This window comes from Lepisma saccharinum, chromosome 4 (assembly GCF_977018435.1).
Source record: "Lepisma saccharinum chromosome 4, izLepSacc3.1, whole genome shotgun sequence".
Classification (NCBI taxonomy): Eukaryota; Metazoa; Arthropoda; class Insecta; order Zygentoma; family Lepismatidae; genus Lepisma; species Lepisma saccharinum.
Window position 1 is genome coordinate 93,879,915 of NC_139232.1, and position 24,971 is coordinate 93,904,885.

The following is a 24,971-nucleotide window of genomic DNA, read 5'->3' on the forward strand; positions in this document are numbered from 1 at the left end:
TGCCCTTTGTGAACACATTTTGGAGCCATAATGCATTCTAGCATTTTGAAGGAAACAACTACTTGACTGAAGCTTGGATCAACACGTGAATCTCTTTGCTGTTTGTCAAGTTCATTCCTATTTGAGCCTACGATTCAACTCTTGGAATCTTTGTGCTCTAGTAAATATTTTTCAAGCCAAAGCTAATCTTAGCATTCAAAATTATTATGCACATGCCATCACATTATATTATACATTTTTTGCACTCCAAAATACAAATAACAAAGAATATTTGTTATATTAAATTTTTCCACCGTTCAACACAACTAAGGATCAAGAAATATGAATGAGGACCAATGTCGGATCATGAAGATCAACTTAAGGCAAACTCTACAGAGGAATACTTTATACCTGAACTAATGTTTCAGACTCAAGGAAAGAAGCACGAAAAGTGAGAAAATTTTAACATTAACAGCCGACAAAAGAAAAATTATGCACAAAGTACTGTGACTCACAGTACCACCTTTAACCAACAGCGTAGGAGAAGAACTCAACCAACCAACTCTCATGGGTATGGTTGTGAAATGAAGCAGTATCTTTTGTCCTTCAAAACAACAAAATAAACAACATGTTAGCATAAGCAATTTCATAATGCTAAAATTAATATACGAAGAATAAAAAAGTAAAGAACTGAGGTCTTATACACCACCCTTGACTCTCAGTCAATAAGAAACTCCCAACCAACCAACCCTTAGAGTTACTTTACTCTGTGGATGGTAAGTATAGATTAAATTATCCTGCAACAATATTTCAGGATGTATAGCAAATCAATCTTTGTTAAAATTAAAAAGCTTTAGAAGTCAGATGGGTATACAATCATAATAAGTTGTCAGCTTACATGTGGTCAAATGTTAACACGTGTGCCCAAATTACCGCACCTTTATTGCTAACAGTGTATTCCAACAGAAGAATCAGGCTGATGAACAAAGTGAATAAATATGCATGAACCCCTTTATTAATATTCCCCTACTTTACCTAGACAACAGGTTACCATCGGGTGTGAGTGTTCTAACTACTCCCCCTACCATCACAGTGCAATCTGAGATAAAGGATATTAAATTCCAAATTATTATATTGAACCTTTTAAAGATTGATGCTCCGAGACTTTTCTGTGTTGGGATGAAACCTATCTTTGGTTTCTTCAACATCCCCTTCTAACACTTTGAAGTCGCCATGTTTATCCTTCACATGATATCGGAAGCATGTGAACCTGTCCTTAGGCCACAATGTTATGCTTTATGTTCACACAGAACAAAGTAAAGTGTAAATCTTTCCTTTAATCAAAGAATCTTTGATAATATTTTTCAATTTTAGGGTTTGCATATGTGATTTATCGGGTGGCCGCGGTGGCTCAGTCGGTAACGCGTCTGACTACCATGCTAAAGGTCCCGGGTTCGATCCCCGGCCGGTTCAAATCCGGGAACTTTTCTAACAATGGAAGCGGCCCCGGCGCCCACCCAGCGTCGAATAACATGGGTACCTGGGGGAAACCCTGAGGGGTAAAGGCGGTCAGGGGCGTGATGCTGATCACATCACCCCCACTCACGACCGGATCAAGAAAGTGTGGGGCGTTACCCCCACACCCCCTATACGCCTTCATGGCGTTGTGCTAAGCACAGGGGAGCACTTTACCTTTTTTATCTTCTTTTTTTTATATATGTGATTTATTTATTTCAGCATTGAAACTCAACATGTCAAGCTATGTAACCACTGACCTTACTCCATCGACAATACCCAAATTAAAACATATACTGAAACTGTCATAGTGAAAGTATTCAAGATAACTCTTCGTATCAGATGTTACATGTACACAATAAAGTTATTTTGCTAAACTGTATGTTTCAAATTCACATACTAATAAAACTATGTATGTTTCATAACATACTTTTTCCAAATATATGCAACCACATAAGAATGTTACAACACTCATAGCTCATATTCCTGTAATTCTGAACTTAATCACAAATGATAAGCACTATAAGTATGTAACAATCTTTACCCACCAAATAAATTTCAGTCACATATCTGATATAATATAGTAAGACATGTCTGCACACTGCAACAAAGCCTTTGAAAAGATACATTACAGGTAAGTAATCAAATGATTAAAATGTAAGTCTACAACATTACAAATGTGAAGTTAACTTTAACTGCATGACATCATCGTGGCATCTTCTGCGTACAGATACATTACAGGTCAGTAATCAAATGATTAAAATGTAAGTCTACGACATTACAAATGTGAAGTTAACTTTAACTTCATGACATCATCGTGACATCTTCTGCGTACATGTGTACGATGCATGATCAAGCATGCTATCACAATCAGAATACAATTATGAGAGGAGAAAGCATGGAATGCTTCAAGACGAAATTTTCTCCTCCATAATTTCAAACATCGCTGCCTGAATATTCTTTTACGAACATGTTTAGGATGAGTTGTTACTTTTCTCCTTGCACCTGGGCAATTGGTGAAAACAGTCTTACTAATTTCTTTCAATTTAAATTTGGTGCCTTTCCTAATTCTATCCTTCAACTGGACATTTGGAACACTTTGGGGAAACACCCCTTCACCTTGGTCTAGAATACTGTGAAACTTCTTATCCAAAATCATTTGTGAAAGTTTCTTCTCTACTTGGTTTACAGGTAGCTTAATATATTTTGAAACATAATCCACCTGAACACGAGAATAAGGTTCGATGATTTGACAAAGGTTTTGTTCCAACATTGTGTCATAAAGGCTGTCTAAATGTGCTCGAACAATTGGGTCATTTTCCAATTCTTCTTTAAACTTACCCATAGCCTCCTGAAAGTCTGCCAGAGATCTTTTATGACTTGCTTGAGCAACACACTTCATAGCTTCAATTGCACTTCCGGCATACTTCAGAGCCAGTTTCTGGCTTATGATCTGTTGCACATCTTCTGGTGTGTTCAACATTATTTTGGACAGCAGCATATACTTCAATGCAGTCAATGCCTTTGAGCTTTCTACACTATCATAGCCTTCAAATGCTTCATAGAAGTAAAAGTATGCTGTTTTGAAGTCTTTCTCGTCAGCAGCATGAATAATGCCTGACTGCAAATCAACTGATGCTTGTAGTTTTGGAGGGCAATATATTGAATTAGCTGTAGTCCGAGCTGAGGTAAGTGCTGCACGTGCTTTTGGAAGATTACTCAAGGCATGGTAAGTTTTACTTTCTAGAAGTTGAACCTCTAGCAATAAATTCTTGTCATCTAACTTATTCAGTTCTCTTAATAAGGTCGATCCTAAGTGAAGAGCTTCAGTAAACATTCCAGTGTCAAAATACAAAGCTATTAGGCAGGCTTCCAAATACTGCCGGAGGATAGTCTTTTTATCTTGTTTTGCACACTCAATGCACTCCTTGCACAACTAAATTTTGCTGCCAATGCTGGCTTCCAGATCCAAGAACATGCCAACCAGAGCACGAACCAATTTTGCTGCCTTCGCCTTACTAATGGTGCAGAGGAAGGGTCTCGTCTGCTTAATAAGTTCAGCCAGTTCTTTTGCTTTGCCATCTTTCTTGTAAGTCTCTCCTAGTTTCAAGATACTTTGTTCTTTGACACAAATTGCATCATCTTCACTTTCATCTCCCTGTTCTTGCAGAAGCCTGTATAGATCAACTATTTCCTCCAACTTATTCGAGGTTGACGTTAACTGGGCTCTCTCTCTACACATATAGCCGCCATTTTTGTATTTTCGCCCACCTCGAGTTCATCTTTGATATCTTCTCTAAGCTCTGTACAAGTAGCTTTGATTTCACCTCTGAACACACTGACTTCTGAGATACTAGTTTTAATAATATCATTCAGCTCTATCAATTGAGCATTAGTCTTTTCCTGATTAGCTTTGAGATCCTCCTGATTAGCTTTGAGCTCTGTTTGGCCATCCTTGATAGCATTGAGAGCAGCCATAACATCTGCCAAGCAGAAATCCCCCTTTAGATCTGACATATTTAAAGATATAAACACCTAACCTCAGAAACAAGAACACGATGCAAAACAAGACAAAGATTATTATACGCTTGAACCTTTTCAACTAATCACCTGACGTCTCATAATCTTATATATATGACGATGGAACGTGATGAAAAGAGAAGAAAGTGTGACTAAATATCGAGAAGACAATTCAGTCTAAACTATCTCACTAATCAATCACTTTGATAAATGTCCTCGGTTAAATATGAAGTCTTGATTGGCACATCATTTTATGTATATACCTGTCAAAAATTCAAGTCAATGTAATACGTAGCTCAGTAGGAAGCTACGGATATATGTTGAAAAGGAATACCAGCTTACATATGCTGATGAACAGTGTTTATGTTCAAACAATAATAAATATTTTTATAATTATTATACTGATAAAAAAACTAGAAATAACAAAAGTTACAAGAGCATCAAATTATGCATTTGTTTACAAGAACATTTATAACATATAAATGCTATTTATATGAAGAAAACATTTCTTTATTATCTCCTTGTGAGGTAGAGTAAGTCTTTTTCTTAATATTTTGGCATGTATCAGTTCTACATCTGAGTATACTCAATATGTCAATTTCTTCAACCAGGTTTACAAGATGGCTTCCATTCTTCAATTATTAAAACTCCACATATGGTTAATTCACATCCCAAATGCAGAAGATATTTCTCTCACTTAGTCTTATTTCTCAAAACATCCATTTGAGGTAATGCATTATTCATCTAATAGCTAGATAATGCAGATGCAAGCAGATAATAATTTCCTGCTTCCAATTTTTAAACTTGGCACTTTTCACAAGTTCCAAATCTTTTTATAAAGATTATGCCATTATAAAAGCATTTTCAAGCTTCTGTTATCAACAAAATGTCTCTATATAGTTTAAACAAACTATTAAAGATTAACTTGCAAAGTATAATCTTTCATAATATCAAGATTTATACAAATATCAATCCTTCACAAATAGCCACATTTTTACTTATCTTCCATACATCCAGAGATTCCCCAAAAGTCACAGACAACTAGTATTAGAGCAACTAGTTCAAGCCAGATTTTTTAGTATGTGTTATCTTCAATTGTTTTTGTTTTATATTTTTGTCCATAAGTGCTTAACAGCTTGAATGTTTGTGTTGTAAATGTACATATTTGCTCTGTTACAGCTATTTTACTATGTATATCACAATATACTTATCTATTGATTACAATTACCATTTTTTGAATGTTGATACAAAATACCAAGTATGACATCATATTAGACATTGAACAATTTTAAAGAGTTGACCTTTGTATATAAACCTTGATGCCAATGCAAACGTAGACAATTTCAATAAATTTAATTATAAATTTGAATGTAACTTATCTTGCTTGCATGAAAGAACACATATGATTGAAGATATTTGTTTTTCATATTGTCAGTCAAAAATAACTGTTATGAATGTGAATTCCGAATATTGCACAATTTGATAATTTTGTCATGATATACAAATTGGCTTTTTTAAACATCATATTTAATGAAATTAGTTAAAATAGTAATTTCAGATATTTAATTGCATTATATGAATAAATTTTGAGTAATCATATGACTAAATTATTATAAATATTGCACAAATGAGGAACTTTGAACTTAGCCTAACCATTTTCAAATATTGTTATGACAATGTATTATTTTTATTGTTATAAGGTTATCTAAGTGTCCCCCTCCGATTTCCATGAAACTTGGCAGGTGTATAGAGGGGCCCAAAGGAAGAAATACGTGTTTTTTTTGTTTTGGCTGAAAAACTGTTTTAGGGGGCAAAACCTCCCCTCTTATGTCAAGATGAGGACAAATTGAAGTTGGGATCTGACCCCTGTGTCCCCCTCCGATTTCCATGAAACTTGGCAGGTGTATAGAGGGGCCCAAAGGAAGAAATACGCGTTTTTTTTTGTTTCGGCTAAAAAACTGTTTTAGGGGGCAAAACCTCCCCTCTAATGTCAAGATGAGGACAAATTGAAGTGGGGATCTGACCCCTGTGTCCCCCTCCGATTTCCATGAAACTTGGCAGGTGTATAGAGGGGCCCAAAGGAAGAAATACATGTTTTTTTGTTTCGGCTAAAAAACGGTTTTAGGGGGCAAAAACCTCCCCTCTCCCCTCTAATGTCAAGATGAGGACAAATTGAAGTGGGGATCTGACTCCTGTGTCCCCCTCCGATTTCCATGAAACTTGGCAGGTGTATAGAGGGGCCCAAAGGAAGAAATACGTGTTTTTTTTGTTTTGGCTGAAAAACTGTTTTAGGGGGCAAAACCTCCCCTCTTATGTCAAGATGAGGACAAATTGAAGTTGGGATCTGACCCCTGTGTCCCCCTCCGATTTCCATGAAACTTGGCAGGTGTATAGAGGGGCCCAAAGGAAGAAATACGCGTTTTTTTTTGTTTCGGCTAAAAAACTGTTTTAGGGGGCAAAACCTCCCCTCTAATGTCAAGATGAGGACAAATTGAAGTGGGGATCTGACCCCTGTGTCCCCCTCCGATTTCCATGAAACTTGGCAGGTGTATAGAGGGACCCAAAGGAAGAAATACGCGTTTTTTTGTTTCGGCTAAAAAACTGTTTTAGGGGACAAAACCTATCCTCTAATGTCAAGATGAGGACAAATTGAAGTTGGAATCTGACCCCTGTGTCCCCCTCCGATTTCCATGAAACTTGGCAGGTATATAGAGACCCCAAAGGAAGAAATACGTATTTTTTGTTTCGGCTAAAAAACTGTTTTAGGGGGCAAAACCCTCCCTGAAATGTCAAAATGAAGTGGGGATCTGACCCCTGTGTCCCCCTCCGATTTTAATGAAACGTGGCAGGTGTATAGAGAGGACCAAAGGAAAAAATACCTGTTTTTTTGTTTCGACTAAAAAATTGTTTAGTGGTTAAAAACCGCCCCCAAATGTCAAGATGAGGACAGATTGAAGTGGGGATCTGACTCCGAAACCACGTAAATCTGGCATAGGAACAACACTTTCACATAATTATAATTGGAACACACACAGCACAGAACTGTATGATTGTCGGTACCAAACGCAGTGCAATTGTAGAGTGATGCCGAATTCATAGACGCCGTTGTTCCCGGATGCGTATTTCACATGTGCACATTGAAATAGAGATTTGTAATGGAGAAGTTTCTGGTTGGCTGGAGTGACTTTTTTTACTTTGTTGAGTATTTGTATGGCGTGCCTTACAATTTAACAATAGTCTTGAACTTGTTGAAAGCTGAAAACCACTTATATTTTCCTTTCTCATCTATCATCTACTTTTAGTACATTCCTTTCATCTTTTCTAAATGTTTCTATTACAGCTTCACTTTCACTAAATCGATACTTATCCTCCAACGATTTATTTACATTCTATCACCTTGTGCTGCCATCTACATTTCTTTATCGAAACTCCTTTCTTTTCACTTTGTGTTCTTATATCTGATTTGCAACAACTCTTTTTAAAACAAATAGGCGCGCGCTTATACAGTCAAAATTAAGGTTTTGGCGCTAAACAAGGGTCTGATACATTTTTTAAGTAAGAATTCAAAATGTTTCTTGCTAGCATCTGACGAAAACCGGAAAATGACCCAATATATTTAGTAATTGTATAAGAATTTTCATCAAATGCAACATTTTTAAAATTATTTCCTTTATTATTTCCAATAAGAAAGTCTATTCGCTTTCCGAGTATTGATTACTATTCGAGTACGTTGTCTTCCCCCACCAGATGGTTCTGCTTGTGCTGGGGCATAGTAGTCTGTGGTTTACAAAAAATGTTCACCCTAGTCAATTAAAAAAATGCCAGTTTGCTATCATATAATATATTATCATTGAGACAGTCTGCTAGCCAATAGGGAGCATTCATGCACAAACCACGCCCCTAATCTCTATTTCAATGTGCACATGTGAAATACGCTTCCCGGATAGGCATGGGCATAACAATAGACGGATAAAAGCACGGTAACGGAGCACCAAAATAGCCGCACACGGAAACCAAAATCCTATCAAGCATCACCTAGATATCATATAGGTGATATCCATAGCCAAGGATACAAGAGAGGGACACAGGGGTCAGATCTCCACTTCAATCTGTCCTCATCTTGACATTTGAGGGAGTTTTGGCAACAAAAACCGTTTTTTTTTTAGCAGAAACAAAAAACACGTATTTCTTCCTTTGGGCCCCTCTATACATCTGCCACGTTTCATGGAAATCGAAGTGGGGCACAGGGGTCGGTTCCCTACTTCAATTTGTCATCATCTTGACATTAGAGGGGGTTTTGCCCCCTAAAACAGTTTTTTAGCCGAACCAGAAAAATACGTATTTCTTCCTTTGGGTCTTTCTATACACCTGCCAAGTTTCATGGAAATCGGAGGGGGACACAGGGGTCAGATCCCCACTTCAATTTGTCCTCATCTTGACATTAGAGGATAGGTTTTGCCCCCTAAAACAGTTTTTTTAGCCGAAACAAGAAAACACGTATTTCTTCCTTTGGGCCCCTCTTTACCCCTGCCAAGTTTCATGGAAATCGGAGGGGGACACAGGGGTCAGATCCCCACTTCAATTTGTCCTCATCTTGACATTAGAGGATAGCTTTTGCCCCCTAAAACAATTTTTTAGCCGAAACAAGAAAACACGTATTTCTTACTATGGGCCCCTCTATACCCCTGCCAAGTTTCATGGAAATCGGAGGGGGACACAGGGGTCAGATCCCCACTTCAATTTGTCCTCATCTTGACATTAGAGGATAGGTTTTACCCCCTAAAACAGTTTTTTAGCCGAAACAAGAAAACACGTATTTCTTCCTTTGGGCCCCTCTATACCCCTGCCAAGTTTCATGGAAATCGGAGGGGGACACTTAGATAACCTCCCTTCTCAGCGTCGAACGGGTCGGTGGGCCCCCTAAAAATTGACATTGTTTGTTACTCATATTCTTAAGAACAGAAATAAAGTTTATTTAGTTATTATTCAAACAGAATAATCAAAGTAAAAATGCATTGGATCGAAAACATTGAGTGAAAAATACAGAAACAAGGTTATATTCTACCATTTCATCCAAAGAACAAATGGTTTCACAGTTTTCAAGGTTCTAATAAATATTCTAATAATAATTATTATTATTATTATTATTTCGAATAAAATTTATTTTGGTTAGTTTATAATATTTATTATTGTATAATAACATTTATAACTGTGGTAATGATACTTATTATTTATCTACTATTCAACTTTTATTATTAGCCCGACCCATCCCCCCCCTGCAAACATTTCTGGCGACGCCCATGGCAATACCTTTTATCTTTTACAATTGTAGAATGTGTTTACTTACTGCAAGCAGTGGGATAGTGGGGTCCATAATAGCCTCATCTGTAGTTCGCTGCAATTCTTGACACTAGGCAGGGGGTGCCCACGGGGAGTATTTTTGAGGGGGGGGCAAAAATGGGGGGGGGTCGTTTCGTTTGATTGACTTATTGATTTTTAGTTATGATCATCATATACAGTTTATCTGCTTACCGTTGGTGATCGCGGCGATGGAGTTCAAATGAGACACCACCTCTTATACTTTTAGAATCAGTTTGGAAAGGGGGTGGACTTACTGCGGAAACATTATCCATCTTGACTCCGATATTTTAAAAGTAGTGCAAAATGACGAAATTTACAATAAGTTTGCTACAACAACTTTGCAATGTCAGAAGTTATCATTTACGTAAATCAATGTCAAATATACATGTGAATGTCCATATTGTAAACAATACCTAGAGTAACCATATATTGTTTAAATATGTCTGTATTATATCGTTTCGCAAATGTTGACTCGCCAAAATAATTGAAGTACATAATTCGGCATTAGGGGAAGGCGGGGGGAATGTTATACATTTGGGGCGGGGGAGTGCGTCATAGACCTTGGGTACCCTTGACACTAGGTGCAGTAGAGGTGTATTCCCGTAGAGGGCTGGTAGTACAAAGAAGCCGTGTTCAACCAAGTAGACTGTACGCAAGTTGTGTACGCAAGTCCAGACGATTCAGCAAATGCCTGCCTGATGCTTTCCACGTTGATTTGATCGGTTAGCACGTACCATGTGACCACACGCCACGCTGTGCACCGCTTCATAACGTAGTGCAAACGGTGCAGGCAACACATACACTACGTGACACGAAATCAACGAAGCAGACGACTCGGTGTTGCATTTTGTAACCGGGACACGTGAGTGCAAAGGGAGTAAAAAAGTGTAACGAACTAGAGGGTGCTGATGTTGAGGGGAATCACTTATATCAGCGCGTTCTTGACCAATAAACAAATGCTTAAAGAACATCAACGAATTCCCGATCCTGTTTGGAGTCTAGTCTGGGATTTAAGAAATAAAATGAAATCATTGTGGTACATAGGCCATTAGTGCGTGGCATTATGGTACTAATGGCAAGAAAAACAAAATACAATTTAGTAAAAGATTTATGCAAGATGTGTAAAGAAAAAGATATAATAGAACATAAAGTAACAACATGTCAAAAAGCAAGCATCATGTGGCAACAATTAAGAATCACATTAAGTCGTATTTGACGGACTATTAAATGCAATTTCAACGCTGACATTGTCATAATTCCGGGTTTTGTTTATTATTCAGAAGCAAAACTGGGATCGGTAAAATGACACAATACTAATTCTGCTTCTTACATATTAAATCGTGTAGACACATTATAGCTGTATGTACAAAAACGAAATACTTGTGCCAACTTTCTACAAGTTATGTTTATGTAATAACGCTATCTTGTTTTCCTGTGTAGTCTTTTCTTTTCTTAAAAACAGAAAAGAAGGTTTACTTAATTTGATATACTAGTACCATTTTTGCTTTTCTGGTCAATGCGTCAGTTACAAATTGAGAATTAGAGATACTATTGAGGAACAATTCTTCGGTTTTCATTTGTTTTTCATAGAAATCAGGTGCTCTCCCAACCTAACCTAACCTAACTATTTTACTGATAGTTAAGGGTCATTACATGTCAAATCAACTAGTTTTGAAATAATTAGTTGCATGACCATTTTAGAAGAAAAAAATAGTATGTACAATATACAGCGTGAGCACAAAAATACTCCCTGGTTTCAAAATGTCATAAAATTAATAGTTACTTAAATATTTTGATAAAATTGATATCCAAAGCTCAGTTAACTCAAAATATTGTAATATATTTCTTTTCGGAATCGCTAGTTGTGAATTCGGTAGCTAGAGGGCAGTAACATCGAAAATGGCGTTCACTCCGCAGCAAAGAAGCTGGTGCGTGTTAGAATTTGCCAAAAAAAATAGTGTTGTGAGAGTGCAGCGTGCATTTAAACGGAAGTTTAATGTTGATCCACCTACACACAAATCCATTCTTCAGTGGCATAAAACATTTGTTGAGAGAGGATGCATTTGTGATCAAAGAAAAGAACATTCTGGCCGACCGTCCATCTCTGAGGAAATTGTGGAGCGTGTGCGAGAAGCCTTTGTACGCAGTCCCAGAAAATCAACACGTCAAGCCAGCAGGCAGTTGCAGGTGCCACAAACTACCGTAAGCAAGATTTTACGGAAGCGTTTGCGTTTTCACCCGTACCGGCTGCAATTGGTTCAAAAGTTATATCCACAAGACAAGGTAAAGCGACGTGAGTTTTCCGAGACTATCCACACTTTAATGCAGGACGATGAAACCTTTCTGACAAAGATCATTTTTAGTGATGAGGCGACCTTCCACTTGAGTGGAAAAGTGAACAGGCATAATGTTAGGATCTGGGGAAGCGAGCTTCCGCATGCCACTCTTGATGTGGAACGTGACTCACCCAAGGTGAATGTTTTTTGTGCAGTGTCAGAGCGTCGAGTGTTCGGTCCGTTCTTGTTTGAGGGGCCAACAATCACAGGTGAAAGCTACTTAACAATGCTACGTGACTGGTTAATTCCTCAACTTGCTGCAGAGAGAGGTGAGTACATTCTACAACAAGATGGAGCGCCCCCACATTGGCATCAATCTGTACGCAGCTTTCTGAATGACAACCTCCCACACCGTTGGATAGGACGAGCTGGACCCAATGATCAAAATCTATGCAAGTGTCCCCCCACGATCACCGGACATGACAGTTTGTGACTTTTTCCTTTGGGGGTTCGTGAAGAACCAGGTCTATGTACCTCCACTACCCACAACCTTGAAGCATCTTCAGGAACGCATCAGTACAGCTGTCAACTTCATCACACCGGATACGCTTGAGAAGGTGTGGTTGGAGCTGGATTATCGTCTCGATGTTTCCCGCGTAATAATTGGCGCGCACATTGAGCATTTGTAATTCCAATGAATACCACGAAAACTTTATGGGTTTTTACAACTACTGTGAACATTTCTGTAGAATACGGCATTTGGTATTAAAGTAATACCCCTTCAAAACCAAGGAGTGTTTTTGTGCTCACGCTGTACAGTAGTACATGTTTCGAGATATCAAAACCAATGTTCAAAAAAATCTCAAGCCTTAGTCTAAATCCCATCATTTAAAAAAATCGGGCTTAAAAATTCATTTTTTAAAATCTATTGTTACTCAAATTTCCACCATAATTTAGGATACAAATTTGAGCAAAACATACTTGAATATCATAGAATGTATACTTCATTAGCTACAAAATGAATTTTGTTCCAAATCTCTAGCTCTAATGGTTTTTTAGATATTAAGGTTTCTGTAAACTGCTACTTCAGCAAACAAAAAAGACATGCACCATGTTGTAAAAATGGCCGCCTCAGGAGAACTAAGAACAAGAATTGTTTTTGTTTTGATATCTAGAAACATGTACAAACGTATGTACTAAAAATTATTTTCTTAAAAAATGTCATGCAAACGCCATTGGATGATTTGGTATGGAATGACCCTTAAGCAACATTTATCTTACAGTTTCTGTGCAATGAATTATGAGAGGATACGTTTGTTGCATATTTCCAATAGCCGCATGCAGTGTTTTGTGTAATACTTCGAAATTTACAATGAAGAAATGTCTTTGTTACTAGATACCTCGCGGTCAGCAGTTTTATCATGTATTTCGTTGCGTGCACAAAGTCTACCGGATATATTGTATTCCGGAATAGCGACATTTCTCTGCACGATTTTCGTATAACGCGGTTTCGTCTTGCGGTTTTCCTACTCCAAATAGTACGCTTATTTTTGTTCACGTGTGGCTGAACCTCGCACCAGCTGTGGAATGCGAACGCATTGTGAATAATCCACGAACATTTCAGCATTTAAATTTTATGGGAGATGGATTATCAAGCTTTCATTACAACATTTGTTTGTGGTGTTGCTTGGTGGTGTTTGTGGCGATAAGCCTAGCTGGTGGTTGTCGTGGAGAGAGGTGGGATTTGAACTTAGGAAAAAAATTTCTCGTTATGCATCGCTAGGAGATGCTATCTGAGGGAGACTGAATACTAAGGCTATTTGCACTCTGGTGATTATACGGGGACAAGCTCGTTTTCAATAAGGGTCTCCCTGATGGCGTAGTGGTAATGTCGTCACCTTGTAATCAAGGGGTTCCGGATTCAATACCCGGTGGAGGCACATAGTGGCTCTGATCCAACTTTAACGTAAACTGTAGGTCCAGTTCCGATTAGCCTTCTGTGTATAAAATGGACTTAAAAACTCAAATCAAACCAAACCAATCCTTTTCAATAACTATATGAATAAAATATAAAACAAATCTTCTTAACTAATATGTGGAGATATATTATTCTTTACCAAGACTATAAACAGCAACATACGAGGAGACTAACATTGTATTCCTGGGACAAAATATTATGTAATATGCATTTACAATGGAAAATATGCATGTTTATGTGAAATAAAATTTGGTATTTTTAGTCTAATTATCAAATGTGAAATACTCAGCTTCATTAATGCCCGCAGCAATTTAAGAATCTCAATTTATATCCCTTGCAAGAATAGATGAAGAACAAATGCTTTAAAATACCAGTCTTAATTCTACACTACCGGGAGTTTACAATACATGTAAACACGTAAAAACATTTTCATTAGAGTATTCTATAGGCAGAAAAATAATTTAATATTATTTATTGACAACTTACAACATAATTCAAGGAATAAATAATTGTATGGAAGAAAAGTTGTTTCTACTTATGGTGCCATCTAACGAAAATATAATAATGTTTTCTGATAGAATACATACACGTGTATTTCCATGAGGTTTCTCTGTGGATATTAGGTATAAATAATGCGAAAGCATTAAACAGCATGAAACTGGAATCTCGGAATTATCCTGGGAAAATAACAGGGGGAGCGAGAGTATGCCTTCAAATCACACAAACGAAAGTAATGTAAATATTGCTCGAAATATATAAATTCAGAATAAATTTTAAGTTAGAGCGTTTACCAACATACCTGTTTGGCAGGAGGTTTAGCTATTAGAAAATTAAAAGAGTCTTGTACGATAGCGTAGTGGTAAACTTCAAGGGATCACAAATATGATTCCCTATTGGTCATAAGGTTTAGGGAGCTTTCATACCTAATTTCTAGCTACTGTTCTCATTGTACTGATACATTCTCTGCCTAAAAGAAAGAACAGCAATTTTAGACTGATGGTGACTCTACCTGCACAGTATATACGTAGGTTACAGTATTTCTTCACAGTTGACTTTCAATTTAAAGACAGCAATGAATGCTCATCTGAGTCACGTGATAATCCAATTTAAACTGCAAGACCAGTTTGTGATTTCTCCTAGCAAATCACATCGCTAGAAAGCACGCTAGGTCCCACACAACTCCCGAAGACTTAGTACATTTAACCTCGGAAGAACTCCGTATTTCCTATTCTAAACTTGTAACGAAATGCTTTCCTACGATTATACGCCTACGGTAGAAGGAAGATGCGTAGCTCAATTGTTCCGTCTTCACTTTATCTAGAAATATTTATGTACGACTATTTTCATGTCGAAGTTTCATACAAAAGAGTATGGAACCATAATCTCCAGCAAAAGAGTTCAATGGTAAGTGCAACACAATGCATGGAAGGTGACACAGGCAAGATTTAAATGGAAGACGAGTTAAATCTAGTGACTTCTCCCTATCATTGTATCTGCATACATGATGCTGTCTCCGTAACATATGTTTCTTTTAACATGTTAAACGATACAACAATAAATAACAGTGGCAACCATGGATATGAAGTGCATGGTTGCATACACACAGGGTAGAAAATGCCATTTTCTAAGGACGTGTAACATCGAAACAAACAAATTATTTACAAATATTTTTGTCTTGATGATGTTCTGTATGCATTCTGTGCAAGTTTGCTGTGCAGCAACATTATATACGTCCACACAAACGCACACACATATATGTATCCCCGGCTAATTGTTTGTTAGTATTCGGTTATAATCTTGCTTAGGTATATCTCTACGATTTACTCCAGTTCCATCGCTTCCCGATCCATCGCTTCTCGAAAAGTGGGCGTGGTTTGTCTCGATCTATCGCTCCTGATAACGAGTGTTTTTTTCCGGGTCAGATGTTCCCAGATTCATCGCTTCCGAAAATAACGAAATGAACACTCACAGAATATATATAAAAATCTGTGCTACACGCACAAACAAAACTAAGAGACGTTGTTAGTAGACCTAGTGGCCGGGTACTGAGTCATCATTTGGCGCTCGAATCATCATTTGGCGCTCGATCGCCTTAATGGATTTCTCTCGTAAGGCATGATCTCCACTTGATGGCGCAGTGTTGCCAACTCCTTACCCGAAAAAATCACCAAGGTTGTGGCGCTCGTCGTAGCCTTTTATGATGTACATTTTGAGAGCAGAGTTGGCAACACTGTGGGCTCACTGTAGCCTTTTATGAGGGGGGGGTCTATTGCCCTCTGTTTACATCTGGCAACACTACCGTAGATTGACAGTGTTGTTAACCTACTGGGTTTTTCACTGTAAATTTTTATCAAAGGACCTGAGGGGTCCATGTATTTTTTATGTCTGGCAATACTGTTGGGGGCCTAGTGTTGGCAACACTGTGGGTTTTTACTGTAGCCTTTTATGAGGGGGGGGTCTATTGCCCCCTGTTTACATCTGGCAACACTACCGTAGATTTTTTGACAGTGTTGTTAACCTACTGGGTTTTTTTCACTGAGGCTCGAATCATCATTTGAGGCTCGTCGTAGCCTTTTATGATGTATATTTTGAGGGCACAGTGTTGGCAACACTGTGGGTTTTTACTGTAGCCTTTTATGAGGGGGGGGTCTATTGCCCCCCTGTTTACATCTGGCAACACTACCGTAGATTTTTTGACAGTGTTGTTAACCTACTGGGTTTTTCACTGTAAATTTTCATCAAAGGGTCTGAGGGGTCCATGTATTTTTTATGTCTGGCAATACTGTTGGGGGCCTAGTGTTGGCGACACTGTGGGTTTTTACTGTAGCCTTTTATGAGGGGTACCTATTGTCCCCTTTTTACATCTGGCAACTCTATTGGATGTTCCTTTTTTGAGGCTCGAAATTATTATTTGAGGCTTGAAATCATCATTTGAGGCTCGTCGGTGTTACCAACCCATCCGAAGAAAATTCCACTATATGATCTTTCACTGGCTAAGCTAACCTAAAAATAGGAGTTGGCAGCACTGACTTATAAACCCACTGGGTTCTCTTGGCATGTTTTTTTCATGATGTGTTGCTAGGCTATTGAGCATCTTGGCGTATACAATGTATATATTTTGAGAGGGGGGTTATAGCTTTTTATGCTGTACGAATACTGGAAGCTTGACAGTGACAACCAACAGAGTAGGTAAACCTACATCCAGGAACTGGCAACACTAGTTTCTGACAGTGAATTTGAAATAAAATATTAAACAAAATACATGAGTAAGCACTGTGATTACAAATAGTACTAGTGTTGTGCCCCCAACTCCAACTGGACAACTGGGGAAAATAATTGTACAACAATTTGTACCTAATTGTACAATACTTGTACCTAATTGTACAACATATACACAGACATAAAAGAGAGAGCCTTCCCGCAACTTACTTCATGTACAATTTATATGATTTTACAACTGTGAAAAGAAAGCATATGTGTTCTGTATGCACACATTTATTCTTATTTTTCGAAGTTGAATGAAAGCACATGTTTTTACGCTCTCGTAATACTAACCTTGCTCCACTGATTTTAAATTGCTTCCATCCGCTTTTTTTTCTGTGTTATTTCCGTATGCACGCAACATTCGCTTTCAATAGACAGAAGGAGTGTTAGTATAGCAGGCTCCGAGTTTACAATTTATTAAATTAAACAATAATTTATGTAAGAATATACTTGTACTTACCGAACACAAAATAATAAAAAGCACATGTGAATGTTTGCGTGTGTTCATGTTATATGACGACTGAGTAAAAAAATAATGTTGACTCCCCGAAAGATAAAAGTTCTTAGTTCGACATCAGATGCATGCAAATTTTATGTTTTGCTCTCCAAAATCTTGATTTTTATGTTTGTGCTATTTGTCATACAGCAGAGGAGAAGAGGGGAGAGGGAGGGGAGGGGGTACTATTAGCGCCATCTATTAGCAAACAATAGAAATAAAAAGTAGGGTCAAACTTTTTCAACACCCAAACATTTTAAACGTCCTCGCGTAGTAATACGATCAGCTGAAGACGTTTAAAAGAGTACTCTTAGTCGACGAAGCTAATTGCTAGGGCCCTTATATTACTAAAATGTTCTTTGATTTGCATATTTCTCATACCGCCATATGTTGTTCTATTTGACTTCTTCCAAAAAAATGCTAATTAGCGAGAGTTAATTAAGCAAGGCAAGCAAAATAGAACAACATATGGCGGCGTGAGAATATGTAAAAATTCGATTCAGAGGTGGATCGAATTAAAGTTGGGGGATATTTTGCATTTTTTTCCTATAATGTACAAAACATTTACCGTACATAATCTTTTCCATTTACAACAGTATAAAATAAGAGAAATGTGTGACAATATCCATATTAATTAGGAAAGTATGTTGTATGCTAGGTTAGCTAATTGTGTCTTCTACAGCTTCACTGTATAGAGGAAAGATGGAAAAAGAGAGCTCTACGGAAACTAACGCTCTTAACAATATTGTACGTCCGTGAAAATTATATATAAATAAGACTTAAGCGTATTATCTGCTTTCATGTCAGATTTTCCCAACCTGTGAGCTGTAGTGTTTAGGTGACAAGCGACCTGCTCAAATATGATACTGTTGACAATATTGTACGCCCGTGAAAATTATATATAAATAAGACTTAAGCGTATTATCTGCTTTCATGTCAGATTTTGCCAACCTGTGAGCTGTAGTGTTTAGGTGACAAGCGACCTGCTCAAATATGATACTGTTGACAATATTGTACGCCCGTGAAAATTACATATAAATAAGGCATAAGCGTATTATCTGCTTTCATGTCAGATTTTGCCAACCTGTGAGCTGTAGTGTTTAGGTGACAAGCGACCTGCTCAAATATGATACTGTTGACAATATTGTACGCCCGTGAAAATTACATATTAATAAGACTTAAGCGTATTATCTGCTTTCATGTCAGATTTTACCAACCTGTGAGCTGTAGTGTTTAGGTGACAAACGACCTGCTCAAATATGATACTGTTGACAAATATTGTACGCCCGTGAAAATTACATATAAATAAGACTTAAGCGTATTATCTGCTTTCATGTCAGATTTTACCAACCTGTGAGCTGTAGTGTTTAGGTGACAAACGACCTGCTCAAATATGATACTGTTGACAATATTGTACGCCCGTGAAAATTATATATATAAATAAGGCATAAGCGTATTATCTGCTTTCATGTCAGATTTTGCCAACCTGTGAGCTGTAGTGTTTAGGTGACAAGCGACCTGCTCAAATATGATACTGTTGACAATATTGTACGCCCGTGAAAATTATATATAAATAAGGCATAAGCGTATTATCTGCTTTCATGTCAGATTTTGCCAACCTGTGAGCTGTAGTGTTTAGGTGACAAGCGACCTGCTCAAATATGATACTGTTGACAATATTGTACGTATATTGTATTGTATAGGAGACTAGAAGCATATAATTTGGCGAAAAAAAAACCCAAATAAGGTCATAGAAAATAGTTAAAAAAAAAGTGAACAATTATATTTTACATTACACAACATTGGATATTAAATAACATACCCCCAAAAAATCTCTGCATTATGCGTTCTGTAAAAAATTGCCCTACGTGCCAAATTGCTATGTCAAGTGAACATTTTCAAAGGCACTGTCGTACTTGTGTGCCGGGAAAGCGAATATGTGCAACCAAACTGTGCTCTAAGTGTGGAAAAAAATTTTCTATTGCCAACTTCAAGCGACACCAGCTTACTTGCAAGAGCACTGGAACATCTCTACCGCAACCTTCCAAGCGAAAGGTAGAAGTAACCTCCCTCGATGCATCGCCACCTGCCAAACGCGTCAAGCTGGCGAAGAAAGCAGACCGATTTGCGTTTGAGCATTTATTAGAAGACTTTAACATAACATCAGACAGCTTCTGCGATGTGCGTAGTTTTCTGGAGAGCGAGCGAGCTAAGATAATATCCATCCTCAACGATGCATTGGCTACATACTCCACTAAATTCTATGCTGTGCTATGCTGCAAGTATAAGAAACCGTCTGATGAAATATATAAATTCTTCCATGCCACAAAAGCAAAAACACTGCATCAGGCAAATGTCACTGACCTCGACAGCATCTACGACAAGTTTGTCGAGGAGCTTGTGGCAAAGCACGAGGAGCATCAGGCTGAAGGCTCGGGCGGTTCGCTGCGTGGCGACCCCCACGAACTTTGTCTGACACTTAACAAGTTCCTGCCACTGGCAGGGTCTAGCTATATTGCCCTGCCACCCGAGGTTGAAGCAAGAAAAGCTGTTCTCAATATTCAGAACAAAGACACCAAATGCTTCCTCTGGTCGGTGCTGGCAGCATTACACCCTATACCTAGGGAAAACCACTCGTACCGTGTTAACCACTACACGCAGTATGAGTCGGAACTGGAGGATGCAATGGCCGGGATTGCCTACCCTGTAGAAGTCTCGCATATTCGCAAGTTTGAGGTTCGTGCTCGTGACTTGTTGGGCCTACAATTAGCCATCAATGTTTACGGTCTCACCGAGAACGAAAATGAGGTCCACCCCATCCGGGTGAGCAACGTGAGCAACAACAACGAGGTACGAGAAATCAACCTCCTGCTCATCAAGGACGAGACCCATCACCATTACACCCTTATCCGTTCCCTCTCTCGGCTTGTTTCGAGCCAACGGAGCAAAGGCAAAACCCACGTCGAGGTGTGTCGCAGGTGCTTGGCTACATTTCATAATCGAGAACAGCAGGATTACCGGCGCATCAGAGGTCCCAACATTGCTGCTGAGAAGCTAGCTCGCCACATGTTCTACTGTGGTACCAACAAGCCTGCACGAATTATCCTGCCCGAACCTGGTGCAGTAGAGTGCTTTCGCATGCACAGTACTATGGTGAAGCATCCTGCCTATATTGTAGCAGACTTCGAGGCCTTTCTTCAACCTCTGTCTAACTGCGAGCCCAACCCCGAAACATCCTCTACCATTCCTTTCCAAATCCACGAGGCCTCCAGTTACTCCTATGTTGTGGTGTGGCGAGACCAACATATTGCCTCCGAGCCCTATGTGTATCGCGGTCCCGACCCGGTCAAACACTTCCTGGAGAGAATGCAACAGGAAGCCATCAAGATAGGGAAGGTGCTGTTGGCCCCCAAGCCCATGCTGCCTCTGTCTCCCAAAAACAAGCATCAGCACGAAATGGCTCTAAATTGTCCTGTTTGCAACTCGGTCTTCACTGACGATAACAAAAAGGTCCACCACCATGACCATTATGGGAGCGGAAGCTACATTGGCCCGTGGTGCAACAGATGTAACTTGAGAGCCAGGGACCCGCGCTTCATACCGGTCTTTTTTCACAATGGCTCGGGATATGATTTCCATCACTTGGTTACACATCTAGGGTACGACAATGCGAGAATCAATGTCCTGGCACAGAACGAGGAGCGTTATATTAGCATCAGCAAGTGGGTGCCGATCCCCAACTCAAGCAGCAGCATCGAGCTTCGGTTCCTCGACTCTCTGAGGTTCCTCCAGGCAAGCCTCGATGCTCTTGCTGGGAAGCTCAGAGACGACCAACTAGCCATTACTACATCAAGTTTCCCGAACTTAGATGTCGCACTCATCAGACGTAAAGGGGTCTACCCCTACGAATACGTCACAGACCCTTCCAAGTTCGAAGAAGAGTTGCTGCCTCCCCAGGATAAGTTCTACAGCCAGCTGAGAGGTTCAGGTATTACCGACGAGGAGTACAAGCATGCTCAGTCTATGTGGGTCGAGTTGGGTTGCCGAACTTTCGGTGATTACCACGATGCATACCTGAAGCTTGATGTGACGCTTCTTGCCGATGTGTTCCAGGCGTTTCGGGCGACTGCGATAAATATTTACAACCTGGACCCTGTATATTTTTACAGCCTTCCTGGACTGGCATGGTCGGCCATGCTCCTGCTGACTAAAGTTAAACTTTCACTTATCTCCGATAATGATATCATGCTTTTCATCGAGAGAGCTATCCGGGGCGGCATGGTCCAAGTGTCGCAACGCTTCGCACACGCCAACAATCACCACATGGCCACTGGTTACGACCCCTCCCAACCATCAAGCTACATCATGTACACTGACGTGAATAATCTTTACGGGCACTCCATGATGCAGCCACTCCCAACAGGACAGTTTAAGTGGGTTGATCCTTTATACCACGACATCGAAAAAGAGTGCGACGAGTTTGGGTTTTTTGCCGAGGTGGACCTTGACTTCCCCGAGAAGCTGCAGGATACATTCTGTGACCTTTCGCCTGCTCCGGAAGTCAAGTGTCCACCTGGCTCGGATCAACCGAAGCTCGTCATGGACTTGGAGCCCAAAAAGCATTATGTGCTACACTACCGGAACCTCCAGTGGTTAATGCAGCAAGGGGTCTCGGTCAAAGCAGTTTACCACGTGCTCTTGTTCAGGCAGTCTCCATGGTTGAAGCCGTACATCGAACTAAACACCAACCATCGCACTGCTGCCACTTCGGAACTTGATCGCGATTTTTTCAAATTAATGAACAATGCGGTATTTGGGAAGACCATGGAGAATGTGCGAAATCGCGTTGATGTGAGGTTGGTGACGAAGAAAACACAGTGCCGTCGACTTGTTGCAAGCCCGCTGTTCGGGTCTCGAACAATTTACAACGAACAGATGTCTCTGATTCACATGAACCGGGGCAAGGTGCTACTCAACAAGCCCATCTATGTGGGAGCTGCAGTTTTGGATCTGAGCAAGTTGTGCATGTTCGAGACATATTACGGCATACTACGTGCACACTACAACCACAATATCTCGCTCCTCTACACAGACACAGACAGCTTGGTGTACCATGTTCGCACGGCCGATGCGTATGGTGATATAGCCAAAGTTCCAGCTCTTGTCAAGCTCTTCGACACATCGGGCTATCCCCAGCTAAACCGGTATGGAATTCTGCCCCGGAACAAAAAAATACCCGGCAAACTCAAGGACGAGAAAGACGGGGATGTGATTGTGGAGTTTGCTGGACTTCGTGCCAAAGCCTATGCGATCCGGGCTGAGGGTTCTGTAACAAAAAAGGCAAACGGTGTAAGCAAGCAAGTGGTTCGGGAGCACCTCAAGTTTGAGGATTACCTCGAGTGCCTCAGAACAAAATCGCCCATTCTACAAAAAGAGCATCGTATCCAAAGCGTCGATCATGTGCTTACAACTAATATTGTCAGGAAAGTTGCTCTGGATGCACACGACGACAAGAGGTGTATTCTTGAATGTGGGGTCCATACACTTCCGTGGGGCAACTATCGCCTCCAAACTAGTAAGGCCTGCCCAGAGTGTAACAAAAAGTAATAGGCAATGCGAAAAAAAAAACAATTTTAATTTACTTCCACTTCCTCGATTACATGCATGCATGGCACAGCAAAATTAAACTTCTGGAAACTGCTAATTGCAATTTGTACTTATATATATAAAATTCCACATTTCTTATTGTGTGCTATTTTTTTTTATTTATTTAAAACTGTTCAGTTACTCTTTCATTCTTGACGTCATACACAAATGTTTTCTCTGCAATAAGAATGACACTGCACAGAGTATCTGCAGGCAAGGCATCGTGGAACTCGCATACAATCTTGATGTTGGTACGATCGTTGACCACCACTTGCTTCCTCTTAGATGTGTTGATGACGGTCATGGGTCTCCGTGCTTTGAATTCGCTGGGCGCGTAGTACACGTCCACGCTTCCTTCGGTCACGCGTTTGTAAGCCGTGTAAGCTTCGTAAAGTTTGAGGTAATCGTCTTTGGTCATGTCGAGGTTGTAATTCTCGCGCGGGAACACTTCGTTCCTACCGTTCTTCAGATAAACGTTCTTGATCTTGCAGTCGTCGAACTTGCTGGAATCTTTTTCCTGATTCTTGTCCCTCCCGGTCTGAAAAAGCACTACGACGAAATCTGGCATGTCGAACTGTATGTTGTTGAACTGTGTCGTCACGTCGAATTCCATGTGACTTCCCGACGCCATCTTCTGCACGCACTGGTAACCGTGAAAGTGAATCGGCACCTGCGGACTTTTCAAGATCTCCGCTTTGTACTTGAGGGCGTAGTTCGTTTCGTATTCCACCACCGGCATTCTCAATTCCATGCTCCGGATGACGCATTTCGCTGCTTCGGGTAAAGTGTTGGCTATCGGCGTGGTGCCGTCCGGACCCAAAGTAGCGTATCGCATCAGTGCGTCGTTGTCGTTGGCCGCTCTTCGAAACGTGATCCTCAGTCCTCCCTTCCACATGATCTCCTTGTAGTCTGAGAAGAAACCAGGCAGCAGACGCATGGGAAAGAGCACCGTGTGACTTCTCGTCGATATTTTGGCCCCGGCTTCGAATCCCCCGGCCTGGTAGTACGCTGCGTCCGTTTTGGATAATTTCAATGTTCCCACTGCCGTCGACGTGATGCCTGGATAATCTATTCTGTCGATGACGGTGTTGTGTTTCCTCACCTCCACCTGCGAGAACAGGTGAGGCACGAAGTTGTCCACGAGTATCAAGTTTGCTGCTGCGGGAAACGCGTCTCCGCTTTCCTTCTTCACCATGTCGAATTGAAGGTAGAGGTCCGCTCTGTGAGGATGAATGAACCCGTCGCCTACGTCCACGTCGTATTCGATCTCCCTGTTCGCTTCGTTCAGATTGGCGAACGTGCGACGGTTGGGAGGGAAAGATTGCAATTCGTAACTTTCGATTTGCTCCATTTTACATGTATGGTTATTTATTATACGTTGATCTCCACGATGGCCGTCGTAGTGGCACCTGCGAAATCCACCACGTCTCCTTTCTCGTTCGTCACCACCAACTCTATGTCGTCTATGCGGTTGCGGCATACTGGAAAATAGATCGGCGAAGAGGGCGTGTAGATGATCGGTTCCATGAACTCGGAACTTGGTTTGAAAGTGGCTATGATTCCCGTCTGCTTGTGACTTCCTAATAATCCGTCCGAAGATTTCGTGATCATACCTTCGGCCACGTTGCAGTGTACGTTCAGAGTCTCTATGGCCAAGAATTTAGGAATGTTGGTTGCTACGTGCTTGATGCCAGCTTCGAGTTTTGGGTGGTTGTTCTCGAAACCTAAAAGCTCTCCCATGGTGCCCAGGTCCACGGTCTCCGTCGCGGATAGGATTTCCACTCTGTGCGTGACCGAATTTTGAGAAAGGTATGTGCCTTTGGGTAATTGAGCTTGCAAAGTGGAAAGATTGTATTGTCCTGGCGTGACGACGATGTGTTCGTTTCCGACGCTAATTTTGTTGTTGTGCTGCGTGACGTTAGGTATGAGGTACATG

General features: G+C 40.1%; 1 pseudogene; it reads right to left on the reverse strand.

The window, feature by feature from the left end:
• Positions 1 to 1,122: 1,122 nt before the first annotated feature.
• LOC145987015 (26S proteasome non-ATPase regulatory subunit 11 pseudogene) lies at positions 1,123 to 3,736 on the reverse strand (annotated as a pseudogene).
• Between the last annotated feature and the right edge of the window lie 21,235 nt (positions 3,737 to 24,971).